Source organism: Podarcis liolepis, assembly GCF_965112155.1.
Source record: "Podarcis liolepis genome assembly, chromosome: 3".
NCBI lineage: Eukaryota > Metazoa > Chordata > Lepidosauria > Squamata > Lacertidae > Podarcis > Podarcis liolepis.
Genome location: NC_139557.1, coordinates 63,965,676 through 63,989,325, shown reverse-complemented (window position 1 = coordinate 63,989,325; position 23,650 = coordinate 63,965,676). Strand labels below are relative to the sequence as shown.

Below are 23,650 nucleotides of genomic sequence, written 5' to 3'. Positions count from 1 at the left end.
AACACAAATGTTTTTGGGACTTATAGGCCACAATTCTGTACTCCAATATCAAAACAACATGATCAATGGTCCCAACAGCACAGCATTCTTCTAGAATGTGTCATCAGTCTATGGTAGAAGGGCTCCCATCCTAGGATTTGTGTTTGCTGAAGGGCAACTCAGTTTCCCAGCCAAATGCCCTTGTACTAATATTTGTTCAAGTACTAATATCACATCATTTAACATTTGTAAGGCACTGTCAAGTGGTCAAAGCACTGTTCATAATCATTATCTTGCAACTCTTGCATCAATCATAGAATTATAGAGTTGGAAGGGACTATGTGGGTCATCTAAGTCCAACCCCCTTCAATAAAGACATCTTTTGCCCAACGTGGGGCTTGAATCCACAGCCTCATTTGGTGATTACTAGGGGTGCCCACTGGCTTTGTGTGTACCCCAAACAAGAAAAATAGGGGTGATTCAGGTCATGTCCTCGCAAGACACATCAACAACGTGTCTTGAGGCAGATCAGCCCCCACTCTAAATTTCTGAGTTGTTTTCCCCAAAAAAAGTTCAATGCACAATTTTTTAATTTTTTTATGAGAAAAGAAACCATGCTGACTTTAAAAAAATCCCCAAAACTCAAGAAGTGGGGGGGGGGGAGGATTTTTCATTTTGATGGACATGTCTGCTTTTAACCACAACAAAATATTTTATGAGGCCGCTCCAATCTAAATGATTTGCAGGAGGAATCTTGAAGTAAATAAGCAGGGTTGTTCCTCATGATTCTTTCCAGCGTTTTGGCTGTGACAGCAAGGCATAAGCAGTGGTGTTAGGCTATTGGGGTAACCTGCTTCTTCTCTAGGTGTTTTTTGTCCCAAGCAACAATTAAAAATCCTAGATCTCTCTTTTTTTGTTCCTAGAATAAAATGTTGCCTGTTACATTAATACACACATAGACTATCAAGCTGAAATAACAACAACAACAACAACAACAACAACTATTACTACTATTACTACTATTATTATTATTATTTCAAGGAGGGAAAGAGCACACAATAAAAGTTTAGGGCAAAAAATGACAACAGGAAAGGGAAAAATAGTTTACTGTTGTCCCTGGAGACAGTCAATTACAGTTTATAAGCCACAAAACTGAGATAAGGAACTGAAAGTCACTGATGTATCAGAACCAGTAAGAAAATATGACACCATGCATCAAAATAATGCAATCCATATGAAGCCTTGATTACTCTCTGCAGCCATCCTGTTTGATAAAGCGGTGGGTAAACAGTGCACTGCCAGCTATTAAAATGCCTTCCCATGTTTACTTGCTGAGCTGCGTGGATGGAGCTGAGAAAAAGAGAAAGAAGAAGGCGCTTTGTGCTCTGCTTTTGATGTAAATTTGAAAGCACTTTCTGTAGAAATAATGCCTTCAGAATTCACTCAAAGTTCACTTTTCCCAGAGAAGCCAGATTTACAATCTTTTCTCCTTTGCATCATTACAGAAGTGATGTGTTCATTCATCTGAGCTTAAACCACAAGCTCTGTACTCTGACAATATTTGTCTTCACTGATACATTTTCCATGCTCTGAACAAGCAGCCACTTTGAAGTCCACCTCTTCCCACAAGCCCCTGTCAGCAAACATATCTTTCACCAGCCTGCAGTAAGGCATATTTTTTTAATTATCCACCCTGAAACCACCAGCAAAGCGTATAACCTTCAAGGAATTGATTGATCCAGTGGATCGCTGTTTCCCCACTGCGCATATCACATGTAGACAAAACAGCAAAATCCCCACAGATATCAAGTTTTAAAATGCAATCGAAACAGACAGAAACACAGAAATGTCAACATTCACTCTTCCTGGCTTTATCAGTTATGCAGCTCTGTATATGTATGTTCATCATTCTCCTTTTTATGGCTTTGACTGGCCCGACATCCTTTGCCCTCTTAGACTCCCCACTTCAGGAATGCCAAACTCAGTATCTTTCACAGTATCTATTAAGTAATGTGGATGTTATGTAAATCATACTTAATATAGGATTTTAGAGGGAGGGGAACGGGCAATACTAAAGAGCGGTAGTAATGAAGAATTATCTTTTTTGGAAAAGACACAATCCAGTTCTTCATATGCATGCACATAACACCTTTAAAGGATAGGTTATGTCACATTTGAGAAGCCTGGGGGCCATATGAAGCCCTCAACTTCATTTTATGCATCCCCAACAGCTCCTAAAGCTGCCTCATTCTTCCATACCATCAAAATCCATAGAATTGTACAATTGGAGGGGACACCAAGGGCCATCTAGTACAATGGCCTGCAATTCAGGGATCTTGTACTCAATGTGGGGCTCAAACCCATAGCCTCATGCTCTACTGACTGAGCTACCCCTTCTTTCACGTTAGTTTTCTCTTTATTTTTCCATTGCTTTTCAAAGTGCTCCCCTCTTCATGTAGTTTCAGAAAAATTGGAAGAGGCAGGATTTCATTTGAAATAAATAAATTGATGGTGTGTTTTAATAACTTTCTCCTGGTTGTGTGGCAGGGCGAGGGGAGTGTTTGCTGCAGTTGTTTAAGAACAAGCTGGTAGCACACTAAAGTCTGAAAGGAATTGCTTAAACTTGCTTTCCAGAACAGTATTGGTGTGTGTTGTACTATTTTTTATTTTTAAATCTCTTTATATTTTCTGAGAGTAAACAAATCAAACTCAGTGGGCCTTACTTTTGAGTAGACCAGCATAGTATTGGGAATCCTCATCTGAGGAGCCATGGTAAGAATTGAAGCAGAGCAGTATTTATTCCAGATTGGTTAATACAGAACACTTGTCAACGTGGGAGGGGAGAATTAGAGTGCTTAGTAGACTGGGCGCATAGCCCTTACCTTCTCAAGGGGTAAACAGAATGGAGTGGCTGGAAAAGGAGAACAACGAAACAAACTGCATTTCCTTGTCTCTGTACATCATTTCCTAGTTCCCGCTGAGAAGCTATTTTAAAATGTTCCCAGGGCTGTTCCCAGAGAGAGCTGTTTCAAAGGTGAAATTAAATAATTTCATGTACCTGGGACACCTTCCCTCTACCCTCCAAAAAGGCGGACACCGCCATGCCACCCTCCCAAATAGAGGAAACTTCCTAAAAGCCACACACACACACACACACACACACACACACACAACCTCTGCCTAATGAGGACTGAGCATGCTCAATGCCACTGGCTACTAAATGTTGGATGAGTGGGCTAAGGAAAACCAGATGTAGGTGGATGGTAAAGTGTGGCTTGAACACTGCAGAAGCACCTCACATTGCAACATTTTGTTGCAGGGATTTAATATTTTCTCAAAATCCTCAGAGTTAGAATTCTGCACCTCTCACAAGCCCCCATTAGTGCTTAGTACACTGGCTTTTGGCTTGTCAGGCCATCAGTGCCACCAGAGCAGTTACAAGGGCAGCTCGGAGCTTTCTATGATAAAAGAGAAAAACAACTAGGGAGAATTTGGGCTAATGTGGAGGAGGGAAGAGAGCTAGAATCTCAGGGGTGTTGGAAGACATTGACAACTTGTAACTATGAACATGCTACTGAACAAAAACCAATGAACCCAAAACAGATACTTCCTTCTTTGGAATAAGGAAAAAAACCAAACACCCTTGAATTGACAGATTATTAATTTATCAGATCCCAGAAGTTGTATCTTCGGCAAATTACATTTGGGCCATTTCACAAATGGGACCAGTATCACAAACAATCTATCATTATGTCCTCCAAACTGTTCTAACAACGATGCTTATTACTGGTAGACTGACTGTGGGAGTGGGGAACCTTAATATGGACGTTTTTCTGCCAATGCCAGAAGCCTAGATTAGCCTAGTAGTTTCATTAGTGAATAGTCAATAGAGTGTTATGTTCATTATATGTTGAATATTGACATTTTTTAATATTAAAAAGTTTGTTTTCCCCTTGAGTCCAGCATTAATATTTATCTAGAGGGGAATATTTATTTATTTCACCCCCTCCCCACTCTTCCTCCTTGCTCTTCTCTTTTAACGCTCATGAGCAGAAGAAAAAGCACAACCCAACATATACCACACACATTCCTCAGCCTGAGTCATATTGTTAGTTCCACAACACTTCAGATGAATGGGCCCCCTCTTCAAATGGGTCGAAATGTTGAGCAGTGTTACCTGCACCAAAAAGGCAAACAATTCACTTCCAAATGCAACAAAACAAGCTCAGGAACCCAGAGTGAATAAACAAGACAAGACAAATTTTTCCATCTGCAGGTAGTTTTGTAAAGGAGCTTCTTTGAGCGATGAATTATGCTAAGCCCATCTTACAACCATGAAAGTAAGTTTGAGGGAGGGAGGTGGTTTTCCGTTTCCTCTCCTGACCCACACGTATTTACCACTAATGAGAACCCAAACCAGTTTAACAAACCTGCTCTCTAACCCCAACGTGGACTTCCATGCTATTTGAAATTATCTCTTCCTTCTTTCCCTCTTAAAAAACAACGGTGTTCCTGTTTATTATGCATGCGGCTGTACCACAAATATTGTGCCAAGATCCTGACTGATCTATTTTTGCTATGTGGGAAAGAGTATAGTGAATCTGTCAATGCTATGTACAGCTAGTAATAATTCCAATAATTATGGAAATAGTGGGGTGTAAACATGGCTGACACAGACTTCCAGCTCTCCCAATTTGACCAAGAATGAATTTGTTCTTTCTCAACATTCTCTCTAAGTCCTCAGGGGGCTGATTTGGGTGTCCACCCGCTTAAGGTTTTTTTCTAGACTTTTTCCCCTTGCAAACTTTCACACCTCCTTTCTCTTTTTGCATGGATGCTGCCATTTTTGCTACACAAGGATCAGCATTCACCCTTGAATTTTGGAACTGAATAGACTGATGTTTGTTTGTTTGTTTGTTTGTTAAAACATAGGATTCAAGGCTGGAAGCACACAGACAACACTGAATTGGATCTCAAACAATCCAAACAGTCTCTCAGTTTTGACCGTGCTTTGACAAGGTTTGATTTTTCTTCACTTGAACCCCACTTATACTCAGTTTTGGTTTCTCTCCATTTCTCTTTTTGCTAATTTTAAATTCAATGCTCCACACTCCCACTTTAGTTTGTGGGTTGCAGCTTTTAAGCCCTCATGAAAATTCATTAGCACTTTAGTGCAAATTTATCCTAAGATACACATCAGGGAAAACTGCTTTGCAAAAATATGTGGTTTATGTTATTTTAACTAATATATGCATTTCTATGCACACTTTACATCCATACATGCATTTTTGTGTGCTGGAGAAATGCACTGCAAAATTCAGAGATATGTGAATTTCTGAAGGATGACTGTGATTGGTTCATAGGAGCCAATTCAGACCCCCAGTAAAATTTTGAGGGGGCTGGAGCTCCCAAAGTTGATGGGCATTGCCATTCAAATGGAGTCCATGCACCGTGTCATGTGATTATGTGGCACAGGGCTTACTTGCTTCTCCCCATATTTTACCCCTGGATTGGTTTGCATATTGTTTCGGAATCTGCAACGCATGAAAGTTTGCATTTGAATGCAAACTGAATTGAATTCCTCCTCCATCTCTAGGCTCTACAGTGACCAGTAGCATTTGACTGAAGGTTGGGAAAGAACCAGCATGCACATGTCATGGGTTGGCTGAGTTGTATTTTGTTTCCTTGAATAAAGAGTTTACTTCACTGACATCGGAGCTTTGCTTCCTTTCTTGCTGACCTGCGTCTGACTCCAGCCCTGACAGCAGATAACTATATATGTGTAGCAAAATGTCCGGTGCACCCAGCTGTATGTGTGCAGCTTTTATTCTAAAATGTCAACTACCTGTACACATGCATAGGAGTGGGAGACATTAGATGTAGTATCACTCTCTGCTCTACATGTGGTGAAAGGTTGTGTGAAATTGTTCCTATGAACAGACAACTGACTTCACTGAAAAGCATTGCATCTGAAATTATTTGAGGAGCCCCTGATATCCCATAGCCAGACTGCTTACGTTTGATGAAACCAGCCACCAAATTCCACATGCCCAAATTTTCCATGGCTGAGTTTAGAGACAGGGAAGTAAACTGGCCACATTTCTTATCAAATCTTGCCAACAATTAACATAACCAAGCTGGTGACTGGAAATGGTTTTGATAGGGACCTCTACGCCACACCAGGCAGGCAAAGTTCCCCTGGTTATCTTTAAAGGCTTCCACTACTATATGAAAATCTCATTATAAACTGTTAGAAATTATGGAACAGGTGACTGAAAACATATTTTGCGATGGCAGCTGAATAGAACATTAGAACCAGAACTTAAAACACAAAAATTGAAGAGCTGGATATCACTTTAGCATGCTGATATTGGTATGTGTTTACATTCTGGGTTGCTATTGTTTTCTAATTTGAATTTTTATCCCAGTTTTCCCCTGAAAGTTTGGGTTAACATTTAGAAAAATGTTAAAGGGGAGGATCAGATATGTATAGGCATACTAGATAAGCTTAATACACATGAAACCATTTGCTTACAACTGTTCACTCTCATTTCCAATAGTTGTGGGTCAGTTTCCAATAGTTGCGGATCAGGCCTGCTGCACAGAGAAAATTGGCTTACCATGCCAACCACTGTCAATGGACCTACACCTACTCAGTTTTGACTGACAAGACTAGTCTTCAGACCACAGTAAAACATTCCACTGAATATTTCAGCTTCTGATAATACAGAAACCCTAAACATCTTGCAAGATGCTACATGACAGTGTGTTATATAGTATCACTTGCCCAGATAATATGCAACATCTTAAATTTAACATGGCCCACATATGGCTCATTAATTTGCACATAAAGCAAATCAGCAATGGTTGCTCCTAATTATTTGCCAAATGAATTGTGCAGGAAGGATTTCAGTGTTGTCAGCAGTTTTGAATGCAGAGAAAGCTCAGGACTAAAAATAGGAAGTTTCCAAAGATACGGGATGTGTGGCAAGCTAAGGTGAGCTGACATCTGAATAATCACTTGAGATAACTTTTTTCTCATGACTGAGCTAAACATGATACTTTTCAAAGATGCAGGAAAATTCTGTCCTTTTCATTAATAATTGCTCTCATGTAGGTATGAGGGAGGAATTTGATTCAATTCCTATTTGAAGGCAAATATAGCAAATTAGTACTTTCTGAAACAATATGACCAGAAACACAGGCGTCCTTAGAAATTAGCAGCTGAAATTTGTGGTGTGGTTCTCCAACCAAACATATATATTTTTTACAAAAAAAATACCTGTATCAGGGGGTCCACAATTGATGGTCAGCTCTCCCCTCAGCAGTCCCTTCCCAAAAGAAAAATTGGTCACAATGATCCAGGTTGCTAGTTGTACCCTTATTGGGCAGCCAAAGTGGGAGAAGACAGATTCAGTGGGAAGGTTGGCTTTGGAGAAGATCACAAAACCTGCCCTGCATGGGTTTAGAACCAATGGTTTATCAGTTATGGTGCCTTGATCCAACTTGCCTTATATGCTTTTAAATATGCCCATCCCTATTCAGTATAGAACAAAAGATGTGCCTCCTTAATCATGAGCATGCAGCTCACAAATAAATCATGGGCGAGGACCTGGTATGTTTTAATGGCATCTAGATGGATGGAATGAATGAATGAATGAATGAATTATACACAGCTCTGGTTCAGCACCAGCATAGGCTGGCAGGCAGGGAGCAGGATTGTTGTCACCCACAGAGATTCCATCTCTAGCCCCATGAGAAACATGCATTCAGGAACCAAGTTTGAAGGACTAAACCCAGTGATGGATCAAAGAGACAAGACAGAGATGATGCAGATGTTCTACCTGGCAAGATGGCAGGAAAGTCGCTGGAGTAGTGTTGGAGAACTGCCATTTTGGTTTACTGAGGAGCTTCAACGTTCACACAGGGTTTATCTCATGTATTTCCATTTCCTGTGCAGTCAGACCTATGCTAGGTGACGAATCATCCATATGATCATCTCTCCCAGGCTTGTTCTGGGTTTTTTCCCCTCTAGAAATAGCTGCATTGGAGTTGGAGAAGAGAGACTATGATGTACAAAGTGGAAGCTGAGCCCTTTCCTACCTCACACCATTCTTCCCCCCAAAAAATCACCTCCTCCCCCATGCTGAAGTTAGCCCCTGATCGTGATAGTGTGGCAAAGTACACTTTGGGAAGAAATAGCAATGAGAGGAATTTTTCAGTCACCTTTGTCTCATTTCTGTCCCACTCAATACGGGGCAGGATGTGCATAGTAGGATCTAGATACTTTGTGCATGATCTCAACCTAAGGCAGCATAATATTGAAACCCTTTCTTAAGAGCTAAAATTCCAAACTATCAGCCATTCCCTATAACTCTTTTCAGTCTGAGGGTCAAATTCCCTTCTGAACTACCTTCTGGAGCCCACATGCCACCATGGTGGGCAGGGGAAGAAGGAAAAACATACTGGTTTCTACACACACACACACACACACACACATATACACACCTCTGTATACTTCAACCAGGCAAGTCTGAATCATTATCAGTGGCCAACGGCACAGTCATGCAAAAACTATCAAGAATGGTGCAAAGCAAGGAGATGAGGTATACTGGCTGCAGCATCACCCCTTGCTTCTCCTTTCTGAGAATCAACCAAAAGGCATGATTCTAGTTTATTTTTCTATTTTTACAGGGCCCATACACACTGGGAGAAAAACAATGGCTGTCATTTTCTCAGTCTTACCAAACACTGTAAAAGGAGTATAATTATAAGAATGGAGCTGAAAGTAAATTTTGTGCAAAATCCTGTCCAACAGAACCTGCAGCATATGTTTGAGGGCCACTCTTATCTACTCAAGGAATAGGCCATTGCTATTAGCACAAGAGGGAGTCTAAAACTTTAACTTATTACAGCTTTCAAGGTGTTTATTATAGCAGCACCTGTGTAGCTACACAAGACCAATGGGTCTGTCAACCTTTCCAAAAGCAACCCCCTATTTACAAGTGTGCTACAATTAAGCTGTAAAAATGGCTTTAGGCTGAAATTTGGCAAGCAGGGATCACAGCTGGGAAACTGTGCTACTAAAGTCATTTATTGGCTTCATTTAGGGCAGTGGCTTGCAAAGTGGAATAAAACAAAGACTTATAATTTTTCCCAAGGGTTTGTTTGCTTTTGTTTGTTTTTACTCTCTGAGGGTGTGTGTGTGTGTGTGTGTGTGTGTGTGTGTGAGAGAGAGAGAGAGAGAGAGAGAGAGAGAGAGAGAGAGCGCACTTTCTAGAAGTACTAAGGTCAGCATTTTTATCTTCCCATCTTTCTACATTGTCATTTTGGGAGCAAAACTGCAGGAAAAAAGTGAGCATCCTGGAACACAATGGTGCCTCTGCCTTGGAAAGATGCAGCACATTTCAAAACAGTCATAACAGTTCTCCCACACTTTGCAAACCATCAGATACATGGAGATCAGTGGTTCCCAGACTTTTATGGGGCCACTGCCACTTTAGTTCCATAAATTCATTCCTAGTGCCCCCTAGGGTCACAACAACAAAATTCTTCAAAACAAAATCAAACATAAAATCAAACAGGATGCTAAAACAGCTGTGCTCTTCAGATGACTACCCAAGCTTCCCTGTCCTTTCTCAATACAGGCACCATTCCTCTAAATAACCACACCAAAAAGACCAGGAGAGAAAGGAGTTGTTTTTTAACTGGATGAGTCTGAACTTGCTCCAAATGCTTGAAACTATAATCTGTTTTTTTTGCACCCAAGAGTATTCTACTTGTGTTCTCCTTGCTGCTGCATGGAATAACACATGAACCAGACCTTTAGCTTTAGTAAGTACAGCTTTTAAACTTACTTAATAATGTGTGGTCTGTTCATTGCTAGAGGGGTAGGGGGGGCAAGAGCTTTAAAGCAGACTAAACAGGATATTTTAAGGCCAGGTAGGGGAGGGATTACCTGCCCACACAATAGAGGGAGGATCTTACCTGGGAATCCTCACTTGGCTCCAGAGCTTCTCCCACCCTACCCACCCTCAGTTAATGTCTTATTTTGCAGGTTAACTTTTCTTCACAGGTTTTGCAGGTTAACTTTTCTTCACAGGTATGCGGGCGCTGCTACGTTAAGGTCGCTGTTAAAGGGCCGGAAAGGAATTTCCCTGCATTGGCAGGTTTTGCCTTTCCCGTAGCAAAACGTCACAACTTTGGCGGTATCAGGCCTTGGGCGGAATCCTTTAGTCCATCTTCCTCTTTGCAGCGGCGATACCAGGGTTCCCCGTTAAAGGGGTTTCTGAAGGGAGGCTTTGACCGTACGCCAAAAGGTCGTCATTGCTCTCCCCTGTGGCGGTGGCGTAACGGGGGCGGCTATCCCTGCTTGAACATATGTTCTCCAGAGCCGGCCCATCCCCCCCACACACACACTGGATAACCCTGATGGTCCCTAGGTCCCCGGCTGGGGACTGGGTAGGGAGAACGCCCAATGCCTGAGCCAAGGTCTACCCACATTAGAAATTTAATAAAGTTGCGGCCAATTTAATCCCATAGCACGTTGTCTTGAGTCGTTATTCCACATGACGGGGGGGGGCCGCTCGGGATCTGGGGACTCCGCCTGTCCACGCAATAGACCCACATGTGGGTCAGATCTATTTTCCACCTCCACATGTCTTCTGTAGGTTTATCATCCAAAACACAGGAATTCAGTGATATATTATGTGGTTGTCATGCATGACCTCTTTTTTAAAAAATAATTTATTTATTTATTTTTAAAGGCATGGCATTTCATTGCAAATAAGAAAACCCAAATTTTCACAGAATCTGACAAATTTTCTCAGAATCTGGAGGAGTGGATATTAAAGTTTGGGATACCATACCTACAGTCAAAACAAATACAGAAAGTGTTCATCCACACTTCTGAGAGGAAAGCACGAATTGCCATTTGCTGCAACTGAGTGCTAAATATTGGTTTTCCCCAGGGGAAAGCAGTGGAACAAGAGGAATTATGGATGATCCCCAAGTCAGAGAGGGGAGGCAGCTGGATAACCTTATGTGAAAAAATGGAGCATTTTTATAATTTGTAGGTGCAATAAGGCACAAGTTAATGTCCATCAACATTCATTGTTGGGAACTTCATGAAATGTATATGCTTCATTTGAGTATTTAATAGATGTTTAATGATATTTGCATACCTGTATATCTGCCTGTCAGTTTTATGTATATTGGATCAACTGTAAACAACTTACCTGTGTAAACAAATCAATTAATTTAAAAAGGGGTAAGGGGAAAAAGGAATCTAACTAGGGTTGAACTGAACAGAAGGTGTATTCAGTACCACACAAAGGCTAGTCCAAAATAAAAATCAACTTGAGAGAGAATAAAGTTATCGTATCCTTTCTTAGTGTCGGCGAAGTTGGCGATTTAACTCCCAGAGCAACTCAAAAGCAGAGCAGAAAAGCATTTCGAGATAAGAGGACAGAACCTAATGGATATTTTCAGTAAGCCTAAAAGCTATGTTACCACTACAGTACAAAGATAATGGCTTCTACCTCTACAATTCCTTGCAATGATTGTTTTGCCAATATACAGTATAAAAGAAACAAAGGCTAATAATTGCTTGTCAGCATTGACGAAGCATGACAGGCATCAGAAACGGGAAGGGGAAATGCCATTTCACAGCTCTTTTCTATAGTAACAGGCTGAAAATACAGTGCATATTGTATACCAATGAAATCAGCTCAGGATTGAGCAGGAAAGGGCATCTGAAGGTCAAGTTAAACAAGCTGTTTACATCTCTCTACTTAAAATACATTCAAGGATTTGAATTGTTGAGATAATATACAGTTGCATAGAAAAAGACGTTATAAATCACACAATAGATAGAGCTATTTGCTATGTGACAGGTTAGGTCTAATTAGGTATAAAAATACACCAAAGCTGGATATCTAATTCAGGGAGAGAATGTGTACCACAGAAGCTTCTACTGCATAAAGGAAGAGCAGGTTAATTATTGTAAATGGAATGTAGCTCATACCCAGAGCCACAATGTGCAAGGCAGGCTTGCATATAAGCACCAGACAAGATCTCTCTGTGCAAAAGGAGCGCCATTTGAATAATGAAGCATAATTTAGTTGAGAGATTTTTCGGCTTCAAAATGCTGTGAGCATCCTCCCTCCACCCGCCTTGCTCCAGTTGCCTCTATCCTTTCCTTTCCCTCTCAGGACTGGATTAGACATGATGCCAGGAGCAGAGGAATCTCTCTGCTGCCCTGGCCTCTCCCTAGGCCCAACCCTCTTACCAGCTTTGCTTTGCATCGTCCTCATGTGCTTTTGCCTGGCTGGAATCAGTGCTTGGCTGCCTCTCATTTTTCTGGCTGGTGGATGGAGAATGCATGGTGGATGGAGGGGGTGTCAAAATAGCTGGCTGGAACCCAGCCAACTGTGCAGAGGGAAGCGTTGACATCCATTGCTTCAACCACTTTGCTCCTGGCCCAACCTACCATTGGCATATGGCCTCCAGAAGGGCTGTCCATGAGGGAAAGTGGCCCCTGAGCTGAAAAGGGTTCTCTTTCCCTGCATTAAACTAAGTACTCTACAGAAAAAGACCTAAGCTGTGTCTGAGCCCTTGCCATGACCTAATTACCTGGAATTTCCAGGTGAATAATATTTGCACATGCCTTGCTCCCTGGGGAGGATTTCTTTAACGTCCATGTGGCTTATAAGATGATGACTGTTCACATATTAGAAAACAGGAAAGCAAAGGTATGGGTGTTTTCAGAATACTGATCATCAGATGAAGAGCAGGAACAGAATACTCTCTGACCACCTTAAGAGCACAATAAGGTTGGATGTGGTAGGTGTGTAGGGAAGCTAGTAATGGAGATAGTTTAAGCAGCAATCCTATGGTCCCTTGCCTGGAAATAAGGACAATGCAATTTAATTCTGAACAGACAAGAGCTTCAGATGCCTGTTGTATAACAGAAGGAAGGGCACTCTGCAGGACAGAGACAAGAGCAGAAAATGCAGTTACTGGATTACTGCCCTATGATATTCTACAGGGTGAAATGCCATAAGTAGAATTTCTCTAGATGATCTCACTGATCTTACGGGTCTACAGAGGGACAGCCAGTCTTTCAGGTAACCTTGTCCCAAGTTATGAGCTTTAGGAACATGACAAACAGATGAATGTCTGAAGAATCAGTTTCACGTCAATTTTTTGGTAGCAGTGTTGAATAACAAGATACCCAAAAGCAGCTCATGAACTTTGATATGGAAGATAAACATCAAAAATCTGTACTTTAAAAAAAAACCCAAAACATGTATCTCGCCCAGAAACTATCTTCACTTTTCTAGTTGTTCATTGCCTTCATGTAGTAAAGCCTTCTGAGTTACTACCCCTGTTTAAAAAGAAAAAAAGAAAAACCTTGCAGAAGTATAATATACCAGAGGCTCAAATTCAAGGTTCTACTTTCTCATCTATTTGTAGTAAGTTCAGGGCATGACCAGCCTTCCCCAGTCTGGTGCCCTTCATATGTTTTGGGCTACAACTCATCCTCAGCCAGAATGGCCAATGATTGGGGATGCTGGGAGTTTTAGGCCCCAAACCATCTGGTGGGCACCTAGTTGGCAAAGGCTAGTCTTTATAGTAAGCCAGGTACGTCCAACTCCCAAGAGACTGCGATCTACTCACAGTATGAAAAGATCAGCTGTGATCTACCCATTGTCATTGCCAGTAGTTGTTGAGCTTTTTTTAGGGGAGACTTGACCAAAAATGGAACGCAAAGGCAATCACTATCTTGATACCGCAATCAATTGAATACACCCCTGTGATTGATGGGTCAAGCAAGATTGACCTGTTGGACATGCCTGTAGTAAGCCATGTCTGAAATGTTGAAAATAATTATATGCTTTAAAAAACAACACTAAAGCCTTCAAAGTTGTGTGTCTGTAAAAACAACAACAATAACCTGGTCTTACAATGAAGGTGTGGGATAGAATGCAAGGCAATTTCAATATAACGAAATGAGGTGGGGTGGGGAAAGATCCTCATTGCTTTAATTAGCTGGAGCTAAATTCAGGCACCTTTGCTGCAGAAAACTATTTCAATGGCGAGAAGGAAGATGGTAAAATATCTCCCTGGTAAGAGTAAGCTTGCTGGAGGGATGGTTTTGCTTAGTAATAAATCCAGGAATGCAAAGCAAAACAGGGCCTCTTCAAGCTCACAAGAAGCTTGATATCTAAATTCCAGTGCAAAGCAGGCTGCAGCTAATCAGCTTTCCTCCCCTGATAGGTGTGCTGCTGCAGACCATGGAATTGCTCCGGAGAGGTTCACAAATTCATGCATGGCTCATGGGAATGGTAATAAGACACCAAAGCTTCCACCTCTAGGTCACCAGCTTGAATGCATCTCAGGGAAACATGAAGCAATTTTTATAATCATCATCATAAAGAAACAGTACAGAGTTTCTTGAACTTTCTTAACTCATCATTGCATTAAAGCATTGCAAACGTAATCTTTTAACCAGGTGACTGTTCGGGGAGCCATTAAAATGAGCTGTGAGGTTGTCAGTTTTGTTTGCTTTATTCCCTTGAGCGTGTCTTGCCTGTTGCAGAATCAACCACAGTATATTATTTCTAATAGACTCGGTGCAGATGCAGCAGCACCCGCGTCTCAAAATGTGTGTACGGGCAATTGCACCTGCACACTGGATTGCTTTCTGATATTACACTTGTGTAGCAATCAATGTGCCTCATTGTACCCAAGGATTCAACGGTGCAGTACAGCACATGCAGTTCATACGGCAATACATTGCCAGTCCCCAGTGTTCTGTCCTCTTGTTACACTTTATCACTGTTGTTGGTAGAAAATAAGAAATTGGGAACTTTGGCTTCAGAAAAAGGGACATGAGTGGGCCTTGCCAGCCAAAAAACTACTATGTTAGGCTCTAACTCCCCTCCAAGCCTGGCCTGGGATATCTGAGAATGGCAAAAATGAGGAGGAAGAGGAGGATTCAACCCTAGAGGGGAAAGACCTGGGGCAAGTGGGAAAAGGGATGGAGTGGCCATCCATGTACAGTGGTACCTTGGGTTACAGACGCTTCAGGTTACAGACTCCGCTAACTCAGAAATAGTACCTCATGTTAAGAACTTTGCTTCAGGATAAGAACAGAAATTGTGCAGCGGTGGCGCTGTGGCAGCGAGAGGCCCCATTAGCTAAAGTGGTGCTTCAGGTTAAGAATAGTTTCAGGTTAAGAACAGACCTCCGGAACGAATTAAGTTCTTAACCTAAGGTACCACCGTACATACATATATAAATTAGTATCTGCAAATGCTAGGCAAATTGTGTCTTCTGTTGTCTGCCTATCCTTTTTCAGTTGTGTGTGTGTGTGTGTGTGTGTGTGTGTGTGTGTGTGTGTGTGTGTGTGTGATATCCATAAGTCACCATACTAAACACAGATGGTGGAGGCAAAGGATGCAACAAAGCGTAAAAGGATGGGTCCATTTCTCCACTCCCAGCTCCCTAGAGGACCTATGGAATGTCATGAACAATGACAAATTTCCAACTATGAAGAAATACTAAAAGGTTAGAAAATGTGGCAATGCTCTTATAATTGTACATGAACATGGTGAACTATACTACAACCACACACTTAAGCCATTAGAATTATAAATAACTATAGGAGATACTTTAATGGAGCGCCATACATTATGACACATGGGCAAATTTAATTTTGCCCTATCTATAACTTCCTATCCTTCCCATCAATCATGGTCGTGTTTCCAGGTTTAAAAAAAAATTATACCATGAACGTTAAGTGTTCAGTTAAGATTATTATATATTACTTTCCTTGCACATAAATACAGAGGCCATGATCTTGCCAGTGGCTATTGATTCTTTTTCCATTCCTTTCAACCTCCGACGCACCCTTGCAACCTGTAAACAAATCAGAGGCTGTGCAGGTTCTTATCCCAGAAGACCCACTGCAAACACAATTATGTTGGCTGTATTTTAGACCAATCTAACTTTAAAAAAGGAAGTTGTGAATAACTGTAAGTATAGGAAACACGGGGAGAAAAAAAGTAAGAAGGAGGTATGGTTTAAAAAGGAGAACAGTTTTGGAATAAGTGAAAATGAAGTATGGAGTAGCGTAGCTGGAGGCTAATCTCTTCCTTCCAGTCCCTGGATTCTTAGATTGGTTTGGAACAAGCTAAACTACTTTCCACCCAAATTAGGAAATTTGGCTCAGAATAAACTGATCTGAGTTAAATCAGGCCTGCATCTCAATTGCTTATTTAGCAGGGCAGCAACAGTCGCAGAGAAACAATTTAGATTGTTGGGATACAATAACTGACCCATCCCCTCTTCTGCTTTGATCAAAACCTCCCTCTCTCACACACACACCACTGCTTTTAAGTAAAAATAGAAACATTGAGAGAACTGCAGTATAAACTAAAGGAGCCGTGATTACAGATTTTCCATGACTGTGATTGTGGTAACTTCAGTATTAATGAACGCATTCCATATAGATGTGATATTTTGTATCTGGCAGTCCTGACATTGCTGTTTTCTAACTTTATCAAGGCTAAACACCATTTCAATTTTAAAATGAGAAACATTCTGGTTCAGTTCTTGTTTGATTGATTGATTGTTATTAATTAGATTTCTTACCTTCCCTTTACCATAAGGTCCCAGGTCAAGTTACAACAACATATAAATATATTATTAAGACCAGTTAAAACAATGTATGTGCATATGATTCTTCTGTTGCACTTGAAAATAGAACTTCTCAAGTCCATCATTCCCAAGTAAAGTACTCATATAAAGGAGATGCAACTTAAGGACAGTTTAGGCTCTGCATAACTCGTTTTAAAACATTTAAAACCGCAAGAGGAAAAGGAACTGAATCTAGTCAATGATTGATTTGAAGGGGGAGGGTCTCCACTACAAAACTGACATTGATGTATCATTTAATCTAACAGCACAACAACAAATCTTAAGGCAATCAATTTAAATGGTATTAATAGCACTATACAAATTATTCAGCTTCTGCCTTAATTTAGGAGGTTGGCTTCATATTTCTCCTGCAAATTTATCAAATAATTACTACTGCCTCCAGTGAGGGGTTTAACGGTTTCTCCAATGTCCCTTTCATGCACCAACATGTACATGTTGAAGGAGGTGAATTATTATCTCCACAGTATTTATCGGCACTTGCCAACCTAAGAAGCAATTCTGTGCCTTTCTTGTGTAAACTACTTCTGTTTTGGCATCTCTGAGCAACTTGCAACCAGCATCACTCAGATTCATTGCATCTTAATCCAACTGGAGCTCTGCTCTGTTTGTATCATCTCCTTTGATCTCCTAAGTCAAGAATGAGCAAAGGTCAAATCCTCCCCATTCTAGGGCCAGCCTTTGTTCATCTACAACATGCATTCTTATGCAAGTTGGACACATCTCAGCCTTTATGGAAATCATTCATATAAAGATGGGATATTTCCCCCCTCTTGACTTTACTGACAATTGGATCCAAGTCCTGATCACTTTCCAGTATATTCAATTGAGTGTGAAAGGGGGAAGGGAAATGGTGCTTCAATAAATTCCTCAGAAAGCAGTCACTTTGGGAGCAAGCTCACAGAGGTTGAAGTGTCTCAAGGATAGGAACATTTTCCAAACCATTGTAGTGCTGACTCCACTGGGGAAACCCGGCCAGATGGACAGGGTATAAATAATAACATCATCATCATCATCTCCCGATACAGCTCTTAACATTTTTCTTAGTTTGTTCCCCCCCTCTAGAGGAACTTGTTGGAAACAAGGTGAGCTAAAGGAAGTTCACCAGTCACTACTGATAATGGCATGCTACATGACCACAGCAAGCATGCACACTAAAGCAAATGACACAGTAAGATTCAGGTAGGTAGCCGTGTTGGTCTGACACAGTCGAAATATATATAAAAATAAATAAAATGTCCGGTAACACCTTAGAGACAAACTAAGTTTGTTCTTGGTATAAGCTTTCGTGTGCATGTTGCATTAGCCTGCTGCTTACACACCCTGCATTTAAAAGACATTTGAAGCACATTATTCCCCCCCCCCCAAAAAAAACCATGGGAACTGTAGTTATTTTGGGGTTTCTGAAAATTGTAGCTCTTTGAAAGGTAAACTACAATTCCCGGGATTATTTGGGGGGCGGGGAATAATGCACTTCAAATGTGCTTTACCTGTGTGGTACATTCGCAGCATTGCAGTCAATGCAAACCGTACCCCGACGGCTATTCTGCCTACTAGAGGTAGTGTTTAAAAATCTTTTCTTACCATTGTGCTAATGAGCTTACTATCCATTCACCATGAATTTTTAGTGAGGTTTCTTCATTAAAGAATCAGCAACATTACAAAACATCAGTGCAGAGCTATTTGTTTGCAGCGCTGCTGTCATCAACCACCGAGAAGGCTTTTTGTTTGTTTGTTGCATTTTGTTTTCTTTTGCAGTATAGGGAGGAAATTAGCCACATCCCTGAACTGCGCTAAACCTTGTCAATAAACAACATTACAAGACACAAAATCATTACATCTGCTAGCCTCATTGCACATGCAATGAGAAAGGCCTGTGCTATAATCTAGCTTAGATACCGAGGAGTGGGGAGGGAGGCATACGTTTCTGAAGAGGGAAAGGAGGGAGACAAGACATTTGTGATGCTTATCAAGAAGCACAGCCTCACTCTTATATAAGAGAAATCTGATGCAATTTCCTAAAATCCTTATTATATATCAAGGACAAAGAGAAGTTAACTGGTGCCCAAGCTGGATCAAAATTGTGCTGGCGCCTTCTTGCCTGCTCAAGTGTCTTAAACCGACCATGCATCATAAGTAAATTGTCCACTTTAATCAAATTCCACCTGAATCTATGGTAGGGAGACTTGCAGGAGATGTGCAATATGTTGAAAAATGGAAATATCTGAAGTTCTAATCAGATCACTTTAAATGGAAAAGTAGTGATCACTAAAACCAAATGAAATTAGGCTGCAGTAAATAGGAGGTAGATTATTAGATAAAGTCAGGGTGATCACAGGGAAAAAATATATTAGTACACTGAAAATACCATTTGTTCAGAAGAAAATTCCTTCCTTTATTTGTAACCTTGCTGGATTTGGAATTTTATTTTGAAAGAGACCTATTTATCTCTTCAGTTTTTCTCTGAAATATAGATGGAGAATTAATATGATATATCGGGTGTATTCTATGATTTCACTGACCTTATTAACCTTACATTTTTATACATCTGTAACAATGGCATCCAAGCTGTAGGGCCTTGGCATTTCTTCTTGCAGTGAAAGGTGGTATCTAAATTATTTTTATAACCATTTTTGTTGTTTAGTCGTTTAGTCGTGTCCGACTCTTTGTGACCCCATGGACCAGAGCACACCAGGCACGCATGTATTCCACTGCCTCCCACAGTTTGGTCAAACTCATGCTGGTAGCTTCGAGAACACTGTCCAACCATCTTGTCCTCTGTCGTCCCCTTCTCCTTGTGCCCTCCATCTTTCCCAACATCAGGATCTTTTCCAGGGAGTCTTCTCTTCTCATGAGGTGGTCAGTATTGGAGCCTCAGCTTCACGATCTGTCCTTCCAGTGACCACTCAGGGCTGATCTCCTTAAGAATGGATACGTTTGATCTTCTTGCAGTCCATGGGACTCTCAAGAGTCTCCTCCAGCACCATAATTCAATAGTTGGTCTAAGGTTGGTGTGTTATCTAGATTTCGGCTTCTTACATTCTCATTGATAAAAATCTTCTCTTACAACACCTGAAGCACAATGTGAGCCTGGAAGATTCAAGGGTCAAAGCCTGAGGCAGAAGCAAAAATAAGTCTGAATATTCTACTAATATTCTACTAGCAGACAAGATCGGGAACATAAATGGTACATCTATCACACATCTTATCCATATGGGCTCAATACCAATTCAATACCATTGTTGGTAGGCCAAATAAGTTGAAGATAGAGACAAAGTTTTAACCCCAGGTACTTCATTATTAGGGTCTCAGCTATTGACCATTGTGGTATTCAACATACATGGAGATCCAGAGATGTTCTCTTTTTAAAATTTATTTGTTAGCAAGTGTCTGATTGGCCTCAAATTAGCTGAACTGTAGAAGTTCACATTATCACATGAGGGGCCAGGAGACATAACATGGCCTTTGCAACAGAACTAAATGCACATTCCTGAAACCCCAGTCAATCCATGTTGTCTCTTAGCATGACTGCACCTTAGGAGAGCTAAGGTGTTCTCAGTGAAGTCAGTTACTTCTTCCATAGGTATCTTGCTGCTTAACTCTAAGGTTCAAACAACAACAACAACAACAACAACAACAACAACAACAACAACAACAACAACAACATATTATGTGTGCCTGGAAAATGGGGGAGAGGGAATCTGTGGCACTCCAAATGTTACTGAACTGTTGCTACTACTACGTTACTCCCTGACTGCTGGCTATGTTGGCTGGGGCTGATGGGAGATAGAATTCAGCAGTATCAGGAAGGCTTTCCATTCTAGCTGTAGAAGAATTCCATCATGATACTGAAGGAACTGCAATGCAAATGGATCCTGACTAAATACAAACACACAGATTTTCTGCAGAAATCAACTGTTTGGGGTTGGGAAACTGGAATTAAAAATTGAATTCCTCATCTAGGACAGCTGTTTACTGTCCTGTCAGACAGTATTAGTATTAGTATTAGTATTAGTATTAGTATTATGCAAGAAGGAACACTAGGTCCCTGTTGGCAGTTTATACCAGGAGATATAAGTATACTACCCAAATTCAGAGATAGGATATGCTTAACTGGTACTTTTAACCCCCTACATTAGAATTAACTGAATAGGCCCTTTGGATTACAGTTGCCAAGTAACTTTTTAGAATGGCACCAAAAAGTTCTAAAATGTTTGAACGCTTGGTGTTTTAAACCCCCTAAGGTTGAAACATTGATTTTTACCAGATGTTACTTAAAATATTGTTGAAAAGCATTTGCAGTGAGCCAAGCATGGATCAATTGAAGAGAACATCACCGACCTGTGAGTTTGCCAGCAGCTCAGATTTGATACGAAGGAGATCAATAGAACTGCTTAAATCAATATAGCCTTTCTGAATGGGGCTGTTGACTAAGCAAAATTTAAATAAAGTTTCCACTTTTTTGCTAAAAAAAAAAAAGCCCTAATTGATTAACACACTGCATAATTTTTTTTCTAGATAAACACAGTCAATTCCCAACTAAAACACATGCTCAAAAAACCAAGTGATTAAATGCAGGCATAGGATATACATGACATTTGTTGCAATAGGTGGAAATAAAGCTAAGATGTGCCATGTGGGGCAATCCTAATCTAAAAACAGATTATGAATGTTTCCATGTCCTCTAATGAAACACTATATGAGTACCCAGAAAACAATACTTTTCTTAAAAGAAAAGGGAAAGAAACCCTTTATGGTAAAATGCACTACAGTTGCAAGAACACCAGGAACTACCCTCCTGTAGTACGCTTGTCACTTGACCTCGGAAGAGCCTTCTGGATCAGACCAGTGACCAATCTAGCCCAGTACCCTATTCTCATTGTGGCCAGTCATCTGGCTTATGGGAAGCCCACAAGCATGACCCAAGTGCTTTCCCCACCTAGGCTTCCGGTAACTGGTATTCAGAAGCATGCTTAGAAGGGTTGGTGGAAGGTACAGGGAGTTTTCCCAAACTGCAGGGACCCCCACTGTTGCTCCTACTTCCCAGTCAATGCACTAAGTAAGTGGAAGAGGGGAGTGTTTGTGAGGCTGGTATGAATGACTTTGGTGGACCGCGGGAGGGTGGGTGAAGCAGAATTGCCTTACCCAATCTGAGTGGCTTCAGAGTCCCACTCGCCCACCCCAGTTTCGATGAGGGCAAGCAGGGGAAATGTCAATCTAATCCAAGGAGGGCCTGGGCAGACTTGGTCCTTCCATCAATGCGGTTTTTCATTTGCCCCACCGTTTCCCCCAGGGAAACCTGTTCTTTACCTCTGAATCAGAGCAAATGCCAGTCCACAGAAAACCTCTGTGATGTTTGCTCCGATTCAGCGGTAAAGAGCAAGGTGGCAGAACAAGTGGCAGTGTGGATGAGCTCTTAGTCAATGGAGCAGCGATGATCAATGAGATATCCCTGGTCCAGAAAAGAAACAGCCCATGAGCTCACAGGTTTCATTTCAGAATAGGAACTGGTGCTGAGGTTTGATCCAAGGAGAAAGAATCCCAAACTAACAGTGAGATGTATCTTTATTCTAGTTATGTGCTTTAGTAACCTCACTGGAATTTTTAATGACATGGTACAAGCGGAAGTGGGAGGGAAGACAGAGGAGTTTCAGCAAAATGTCTGAAGTTGGTTGTGCAATCCCTAATGGCTATTTGAAAAAGGATCTGCATTACTGAGAGGGGAGACAAGAAGGGCCTATCGAGTTCTTTAACAGTGCTGGATACATTTCCCACCCACATTTACACCCACTATTTATTGTTTATTTAACCCCACAGGAGCAATACAGGGCAGATCTATATTACTGTACTCTGAAGTGCATTTGAAATTCTTGAAGTTTAAGAGCAAGGCAGGATTTTATTTTATTTTTCTGCAAGATTTTAGTTGCTGAACTGGGAAAAGGCAGCAGCAATGTGTAAGTGTGTGTGTTTTAAAAGCAGGTTTTGGACATCTCTGTTGGATACTGATCAGAGCTCTTTGTGGGATTTTGGTCAGGCTGCTTCTCCCTGCCACCCCCACCCCCCCACTGGCCCACTTCAGAAATCTCTCAATAGATGCATGTATGCATGTCTCCTTATAAATAGTTTCCATTTAACTTTGTGTCAGTGAAGCTTTTAGTGGCTTACCAGTCTGTTCCTGAATTGACTTATGTAACATGAAGCAAAAGATGACATGGGGAAATGTGATTTGAAATGCTTATATAACAATTAGTGTGGGGGAAAGCCAATCATAAGGAAAATGCCTAGCCATTAAAAAGTTTGGCAAGGTTACTAAAGCACATAACAAGGTCCAAAAATGTTTTGCATTGAGAATCAGGTGTTACAGTATATTGTTAAAGGAAATGCTTTTGCACTGACTTTGTGTTGCAACATGTTGCAATTTCCCCTAGCTTCTCAACAAACCTCCTCTGAAGGGTAGAAGAGTCGCTGTCTAATTAATCATTTCTTCCCCCTGCACTTCCTATAAAGATTTGCAGAAAGCCATGTCCAGAAATCCATGTGCCTGCATTCTCACATGTAAATTGTACTCCTCAGAGTGCCAAATATTTTATGCTTATCCTCTTCTGGAACAACTCCAGTGTTGTGTGACTTCCCCAACCAGTAATAGCTAACTAATTATTACACCTTGAACTTTTCAAATGCAAAACTTTTTTCTTTTCTTTTTTGCAATTAACCTTTAGTGGAAATAAATGGATGTGCACTCAGATAATGGTTACATTTGATGGATCTGGCTCCTGTGGAATGTTTTGCAGAATAGCTGCTAATTCTCTGAAGCAGTCATTTTGCTTATTATTATTATTATTATTATTATTATTATTATTATTATTACTACTACTACTACTTTGCACTTTGTTCTCTAGGCAATGGAAATAGTCTTTGTGTGGCTTGGTTTTCTTCAGAAGTTGGGGGA

At 40.9% G+C, this 23,650-nt stretch overlaps 1 long non-coding RNA gene across 3 annotated transcripts in view; it reads right to left on the bottom strand.

The window, feature by feature from the left end:
- Positions 1–23,650, bottom strand: part of LOC310703757 — a 127,915-nt gene that overhangs the window by 95,714 nt on the left and 8,551 nt on the right. For 2 of the 3 annotated variants that reach the window (XR_014524348.1, XR_014524349.1), the window contains exon 2: positions 19,224–19,814. The exons of the other annotated variant lie outside the window; for it this stretch is intronic. This is a non-coding gene — a long non-coding RNA (uncharacterized lncRNA). The remainder of the gene's footprint in view (positions 1–19,223; positions 19,815–23,650) is intronic. 3 annotated transcript variants of the gene reach the window in all.